The sequence below is a fragment of the Meleagris gallopavo genome, chromosome Z, assembly GCF_000146605.3.
Source record: "Meleagris gallopavo isolate NT-WF06-2002-E0010 breed Aviagen turkey brand Nicholas breeding stock chromosome Z, Turkey_5.1, whole genome shotgun sequence".
NCBI classification, from domain to species: domain Eukaryota; kingdom Metazoa; phylum Chordata; class Aves; order Galliformes; family Phasianidae; genus Meleagris; species Meleagris gallopavo.
The window spans coordinates 554249-562184 of NC_015041.2; the positions used below are offsets into that span (position 1 = coordinate 554249).

Sequence of the window (7936 nt, forward strand, 5' to 3'; positions counted from 1 at the left end):
CCAGACCTGCTGCACTGCGCCCACACTGGCTCTGCTGCCCTGAGCTGAGCAGAGTGGAGGTGCGGCCGTGCCCTGCACCTGTGCTCGCTGCAGCAGTGGGATCTGAGCAGGGGCTGCTGGCCGAGCTGCCCACACAGACCCCTGCATTGGTGAGACCGCACAGGAATCACAGTGAGGTTCATGATGTGCTGTTGACACCGTCCCCAGCAAATCGCTCCATGGTGTCCCTGCAGGACCTGGACTGTGGTAAGAGCCACAGAATTGGAAATCCTTCCAAGGTTGTGTGGTCCGGCTCCGCGGCTTTGCACCCTTGTTGTTCTGCATGCCTCTATCATAGACACAGCTTCATCCCACACTCTTCTTGCCCAGCTCTCGTGTGGGCTGCTGCCATCCACCCGCAAAGGAGAGAATGTGGCTCTTCTGTGGGCTGATCTGCCTGCCACGCATCCTTGTGCTGACAGACTTAGGGGTGCTCTAACGTCATCAGTCTTGCTCTTTATGGAAAATACTTGTGTTGTTTAAGCAGGTGAGCATTGTTGTGTTTTGCTTTGAAACTGCAGACTGCCACTGACTTTGTGCTGTAGCACAGGATTAAGGAGCGCTCTGCTCGGGTGCTACTGCAGTTCTGCTGCGCCCAGCACACCATGCTCCAGGTGAATTTTCTCACTCGAGGTGATAGCAGGCTGGGAGTTCAGCCTGCAGTGGCAGGGAGCTCTCTGGTGCTGGCTCCACTCCTTCTGCTCAGTGGAAATTTACTTCACTGCCTCCTATCTCTGCTCGAAATCAAAATTGCCTCTTCTGTGGAGGGGAAGAAAACAACCAGCATTTCACGTTACATGTTCCCCAGGTGAAGCACTAGATTGCTGTCCTTTCACCTCGTTGCCTCGGTGATGGAAATTTATGGCCTCCACCGGTGCAGCTTCCGTGTCCTGATCGGTGCTGCGGGGCCGTGGTGCAGCACTGAGCTGCAGGCTGGGCCTGAGGTCGCTGGCACCACCAGCACCTCCGGTAAGTGCCAGTGGGTGCGCAGGGCTGGATGGGCACCTGCCCCGCTCCAGGGCCTCGGGTATGGGCAGTGGGGTTGCCTGGGGCTGGGTCTGCAGAGTGAGCAGCAGTGGCATCCCGGAGAGCTGGATGTGTTGCTGCTGAGGGCGCTGGTTGGGGTTTGGTCAATGTTTCGTAGGTGGGTTGGTCAGCGTTTCAGTGGTGGTTTGGAAGAGCGTACCAAGTGCTCCATCCAGTGCGCCAGTTCTCCTCTCCACTCCGTGGGACATTGCTCCAGTCCTGGTTTGCATTGATCCAGACTTGTGGTGCATTCTACACTTGTCTGTCCATTTTTTGTACCTGTATCAATGATGTCAGCACCACTCTTTTAATGCACGTTATAAACGTGTCATGGGATTTTCTGTCCCATGGGAAGCTGACTTCTAGTTTTTCATCTTCTGTCAGGCTGGATTACTGACTGTCTGTGTTCAAGAATCTGTCTTTTGAGCAGCCCTGGGTGACATGGCCATCGTGCCGTGCTGTGTGTGCACCAGGTCATCCTTCCTTGCTGCATGGGACAGAGCTGCACCTGGAGGGGGGGAACATGTAGGGCATGGTGTGGTGCCCCTGGTGCCAGCATCCTGAGGATTGGAGGGCTGCTTAGTTATTTATGTGAATGCTTTCATAGGTCTTACAAATGGCTTTGCTTTTCAGGGTGCCTGGAGGGAGAAAATATGGCGTTCATTTAAATGCAGATTTTAAAATGCGAATCTTATGTATAAATACACGTACGTAAGCATATGTACGGACTCTCACAGGTCTGTAACGCACCTTTTTGCTATATTCCCTCACCCTGTTCCCCAGGTGCTCGGGGTCTGCTTGCTGTTGTTGCTGCTTTGCTGCACACTTGGCTCTGGGCTCCGCTGCACTGAGTCCGATATTGGTTCCCCCCGCCCAGCTGCCATCTCCAAAACAGCAGCCTGAGCTGCAGGTGGCAGAATGTTGCCCCTGTAGACCTTTCCCACAACATAGGAGGAAAGTATGTAACCTCTGACATCTTCAGGGAGGCAGGAACAAGTAAACTGTGTGTTAATCATTGGACAAAGGAGAAGTCAGTGTGAATGGGTCTAGCAGGAGAACTCAACATAATGCCTTAGCGTATTTTGCTGCCAGTAAATAGTACTGTACTACTAGATTGATATCGGTGATGTTCAGTCAGGAGGTCTTTCTGCTCCATGGCATACCACTGCATGCGGGACCCAAAGCTGCTTATCTGCAGAGGACTCCTGTGGTTACAGTATTCTCTTGTGGCATAGCGTCTCTTTCACTTTTAAGATAAGCACTGGCCAATTAAACAAGCTTTTATAGGTTCAGCAGAAAAAAATGTCTTCCTTCGGTCAAGCTTCCAGAATTTTGAGTGTACAGGGGCGAGTTTTGATGATTTTATGTAGAAAATCACGTCGTTTTCCTTAGTTTTTCGAACTCAACGCTTTCTGGTATAGATGCTTTCAGAGTAGTATGTAATGTTGTGTAACAAACTGCTGACCTTCCCCACATCATCCCCGAGTTCCTGCGCTTTTCATGCCTTCTCCATCTGTCTGCTTACGCTGAAGGCTGCCGATGCTCTTCGTACAGAAGTTCTTCTGAAGGCTGATTGTTCTCAGCAGACTGAGGTTTATGAGCAGGATCAATATGTTTTATTACACCATTTCATTGGGATATATTTTGTTACACTGATTGCAGTTGTAATTGGAAAAAATAGACAAGCTTTTAGACATAGATCCCTCTTTTCAGGTCAGCTCTGTTTACCCACTCTGAATGGTCTTGTTCATTTACTCAGTTTGAAACCAGGTCCTGAACTGTGTGTTCCACCACATATCCACCACCCTCACTGCATCTACGCTCTCATGCGTATGATCCAATGAGTGATAGCTCCCCAGAGGCATTTCTTCTCCTTATCCCCACAAATGTGTTCCCTTGTCCTTTTCTTTGCTGGGTACTTCAGGTTGGAAGGTGGTGACCTCAAGTTGCATCAGGGAAGGTTCAGGTTGTGTATTAGGAGCAACTTCTTCTCCGAAAGAGCAGTGATGCAGTGGCACAGCTGCCCAGGGAAGTGGAGGAGTCCCTGACCCTGGAGGTGTTCCAGAACTGTGGAGATGTGGCATCTAGGGACGTGGTCAGTGGGCACAGGGAGGATGTTCTAGGGTTAGACTTTGGGATCATAGAGGTCTCCTCAAACCTTAATGATTCTATAGTGCTGTGTAGGGATATAGTCAGTGGGCATGGTGGGATGGGTTGGAGTTGGGCTTGGGGATCTTGGGGTCTTTTCCAGCCTTAATTAATACTCTGTGATTCTCCCTGCACATCAGACACAGACCAGCCCTCACAGGACACATCAGGCTGGGTACCCATGTGCCTATACATGAGCACTTTGAGCTGTTTAAGTATTATTTAATCTGCAGACCAAATTCAGATGACATATAACTCAGCTGAGACATTTTCTGTGCTCCTACGTGACAACTTCCCTGGAAATCTAGATGTTTGGATTAAAGTTAAAAGGCAGGTCAGCATTTTCTGAGTTGGCTGAATATTGTCAGGTGATGTAGGTGATCAGAGGCACTGCTTGTGGGCTGCACTGGTTCCACACACTGACCTCACTGCAGAAATACCTGGGTGGGAATGGAGTGAACTGCAGGGAGAGCAGTGTGTCTCGACACCTCCTGCTGAAATCACTGTGTGTGTAAACAGTGCTCACCCAGCAGCAGTGAGCCCAGGTGCTCCTTAGCTGAAGATTAGCCCCGACTCCCTGCAGAGAAGGGAGCAGTGTCTTTGGGGTTTGCATCCTGCACCTTCTGTCTCAGAGATTTCTGGTGTTCAGTGATGATGTCCTGCAGTCCCCTGGGTGTTCAGGAAAGCAAACCAAAAGAGAAAATCTATTTTTCTTGTACAGCCTTTCGAAAGAGGGTGAGCAGAAACCTGTGTCAGGTGTAATCTGTTCCAGGTCTCCCACTGTGCCTAATCAAGCAATCCTATATCTAATTGTTATGGGCAGGCACTATTGCTGTGAATGTTTAACTCCTTCCTCTATCAAGGCACAGCACGCTGGGGATGAGAGAAGAAAAAGGGGCATAAGAAGAAAATGTTCTCTGCCTTTCACATGCCTCGCTCATTGCACACAGTAGAAGTGGGGTTGATGAAGGTACCTTGCTGAGTGAGGGTAGTAGATGTAGGTAGATGAGGCTTTGTTACTAATGGAGATGTTTCTAATATAATTAAAGTGCTGTGTTTATTTCATGCTTCTGGAAATCTGAACGCTTACTTGCCAAAACATTTTTCCTGCTTAGTAAAATGCAGGGTTACAGATTGAGAGCACATATGCAGAGAGGGAATGGAATTTCTTTTAAAGGATGAAGTGGGACTGAAAGTACAGTTTTGAGAATGTGTTTGGATTGCCTGGAGGAGCTTCTGCTGTGTCTCGTGGACCTGCAGCAGAGATCCTGCCGCGTTTGGCCTTCCTCCTGATGGTTCTCTTTCCATACAGGTGATGCACTGAGGTGGTGTCAGTGCAGAAATGAGATGTGCTGCAGTAAAGCTGATGACATGGAGGAAGTGTGAGGAGCATTTGTGGTGTAGCTGCTGTTAGAAACACTTCTGTTGGTCCTTCTTCATTTACTGTCACAGCTTTTTATCCTTAGTTTCTCCACGAGTTCAGAACTGTGTGGTTCTGATGGCTTTTCTAACTTTCCTCCTCTTAACAAAGGAATGCTCTCGATCCCAGTTTGCAAGTCCATTGCCTTTTGTCTATTAAAAGTGAAGGTCTGATGTGTCCTGTAATCCAAACATAATGACTGACATTAACAGACTGAAGGAAAAAATAGTTAAAACCTTAAAAAGTACAATCAATTCAATACGCACTACAGTAACTCCACTGACACGCTACCTTGTTTTCCTGCCTGGTGGAATGCTGGGGTGCTTTGGCGTGCTCCGACCCTCTGATGATCTCTGCTATCTCATCAGGGCCCGCAGGCTCACAGCTGCTGTTGGCTCTCCAAGGCAAACAGGGCAGGTGTAGCGTGGCCATGCCAGGAGGAACCTGTGGGGGAGCATTATTGTTTCCCAAATGGCCTTCAAGGAGTCTCAAATTACTGTAATTGAATCCCACGTCTCTCAGTTCTGGAGCGCTTATCAGGAGAAAAAAGCAAAACTGATAGGGGTGACTGCAGAACCTGTTTCTATAGAACCTCTCCCAGGTTGAATTTCGGTGGCCTCCGGGTAACAAAAATAAACAGGTCGAACAGAGAGAAAGAAAATACTGTTGATGCCGATGCTCCTCAGGAGCTGAGCATCACGAGGGCACAAACCAAAGCCATGCCCACTGGGACATGCTCTGTCCTAGAAATACATCCTGGTGGCAATGCAGTGGGCAACGTGCCTCTGCTGAATCCACCACCTGCTGCTGAAACCGGTTTTTGGACACTGTTACTGAGCAGGTGGGACAGGTCTAAACCATCGCGTGCTGAGGACTTGTATGTTTTTTTAGGCCCTAGACATCTCTTCCTGCGAGGATTATTCGCATTGTTGGACAAAAAGCTTACAGATATTTTCCCTTGTGTCTGAAGAGACAGACCGAGAGTCTGAGCAGAATGAATGAACATGGAGAATTGATCACTTCAGATTTGGAATAGGGATCAGTTAGGGTTTGAAGTAGAAGATGCTTCGATAAGCAGTGATTTTGTTGGGTTTTAATATTGTTGTATTGTTATTACTGTTAAGTTATTACTGGTATCTGCTATTATTTTCTTAACTCCTGGTGCAACTGGAAGCTCTTCGTGTTTGCTATTCTTGGGCAGATACAGTGTGTTTCTCTCTCTGGGAGGGCTTTCTCCACCTAACAAAGATTTCTGCTATCTGAAGGCTTGAGTTCATTCACAGGGTAACCTGCTGCGAATGGGTGATCTTCACAGTCATTGACAGGATAAGTATTAAACCTTCTTTCTCTTTTATTACCAGGAGGAGTCTCGTATCCTCAGGGTGAAAGTGGTGTCTGGCATTGATCTGGCGAAAAAAGACATCTTCGGAGCCAGGTGAGTGTTCTGCATCGAGCATCTCATGATTTTGCACAGAACGAACTTAGCAGAGCAAGGAAACTTATTATCTAACTGTTAATAAATAGGATGAGAGCTCCTCTTACTTGCTCACACCTGGCGCAAGTTAAGCAGTGTGTGCTGGCAGGACGGCTGTTAGTCACAGTGGGTTGCAGTTAGCAGTGGGTAACCACTTACTAGCCCCTTCTGCCCCTGGAAGCTGCTATCTCAGTTCCTTGGTTGTGTAAGCATTCACACTTCAGCAGTGTTTGCAGCATTTATGTTACTCTAAGCTGCCTGCTCCCATAATGCACAAAAGGCTGAAGGCCAGCAGCTCCCTCTGTCTGAATGGGAGAAAGCTCTGCTTTCCCCACTGATTTGCAGGACTCTGGTGCCAGGTGACTGCACAGACACTTTGAGTTTTCTTGGACCCTTAGACGTGTCCAGGTGCTGCTGCTGCAGTTCTTAAGGATGGTACCTCTGAAAGGAGTGAGGCAATGAGAGCGTTTCCTCCTGGCCAGCCTACACTGCCCTACGTGCTGATGTGGGAGAGAATGCACAGGGATCTCTGCAGACCGGGAGCTTTTCTGTTAGGTAGTGGTGAGTCTGGGCTTTATTTCCAGTTGTCTTAAATCGTCCTGATCTCTGGACTTGGCACTTAAGGGCCAGGATTTTTTGCTGTGCATAAGGCAGTCTTCCTATGATAGCTTCTTGTTTGTCTGTACGCTAAAATATGGAGCAAACTGACTGGAGACTTTAGCCAAAATAACAGTTGTCAAACAAGAAGACTGAGTTTTCAGTCTACCCTTTAAAGATGCAGATATGGTCACTTTGTGTTTTCAAGTCTTCTGTTTTGAAATTATTAGTCATAGGTTTTAGGAATAGGTTTTCTCCCAGTCTGGGCTTGTTGTGCAAATAAAGATTTCAAAAGTTGAATCATTGAGTGACTGAGAGAGGCTGTTTCTGAAGCCAGAAGTAGCCAGAAAACATTGTATTTTTTTTTCTGGAGGTTAATTGAGGTTTTTGGCATTCTTGGTGTCTCACGCTCGACTGTGAGGGAGCTCATTACTGCAGAAACTACAATCTATTGACAGACATTTTTAATCACTTTAAAACCAGTGGTATCCAATTTAGCCTTTACTGAAATTACCTCTAATTTCTGAATGTATACACAAGCAAATAAAAGTTAAATCACCTTTAATTTTTTTGGTGAAATTTACAACAGCTACCTTGGTGTGCAGAACACGCTAAGACAAAACTTTGTATTCTTTTATTTTAATTTTTTTCTCCTAAATGTGCTGTTTTACGTTCTGAGCGCAAGCAAAATGCTGGCACACGTGTAGCTGTCCTTAGAGTATGTGTTTGCAGAGCAGACCCAAAGCCCTTCTGTTAGCAGTGTGCTGGGTCACACTGCAGAAGGAATGCTGTTAGCAGTGTGCTGGGTTGACCTACACATACTAACACAGATTTTTTATTAACTTGATATATTTAATTGGCTGGAACTTTTCTGAATTGTTTACAGAGCTTTAAATTTCATTGCTTCTTTGGAAGAAAGCAAAGCCATGGCTGGAATAATCAACTCATTAAAGGGAACTTTACACAAGCACTGAAGTGTGGTGGCAAACCAACAGAAGTGATCTGAGAGAAGTGGGAATCTTTTCAGTGGGCATAGGATTCACTGAAGGACACGCTGGAAACTTCCCTGCTGAATCCCTGGCACTGTGTCATCTCCCCCAAGAACTTTTGTGAACAGGAGGGGAGTCAACTCTTTGAAAGGGGAGATAATAGCAGAAAATGGTTTGAAGTTGAGGAAGGGAAGATTGAGGTTGGATGTCAGGGGGAAGTTCTTTACTCAGAGAGTGGTGAGG

General features: G+C 47.1%; 1 long non-coding RNA gene across 1 annotated transcript in view; it reads left to right on the forward strand.

Annotated features, from left to right (window-relative positions):
- The first annotated feature begins 943 nt into the window (after positions 1–943).
- Positions 944–7936, forward strand: part of LOC104914732 — a 36636-nt gene continuing 29643 nt past the window's right edge. The window contains exons 1-2 of the long non-coding RNA XR_004162148.1: positions 944–1008; positions 5995–6068. This is a non-coding gene — a long non-coding RNA (uncharacterized LOC104914732). The remainder of the gene's footprint in view (positions 1009–5994; positions 6069–7936) is intronic.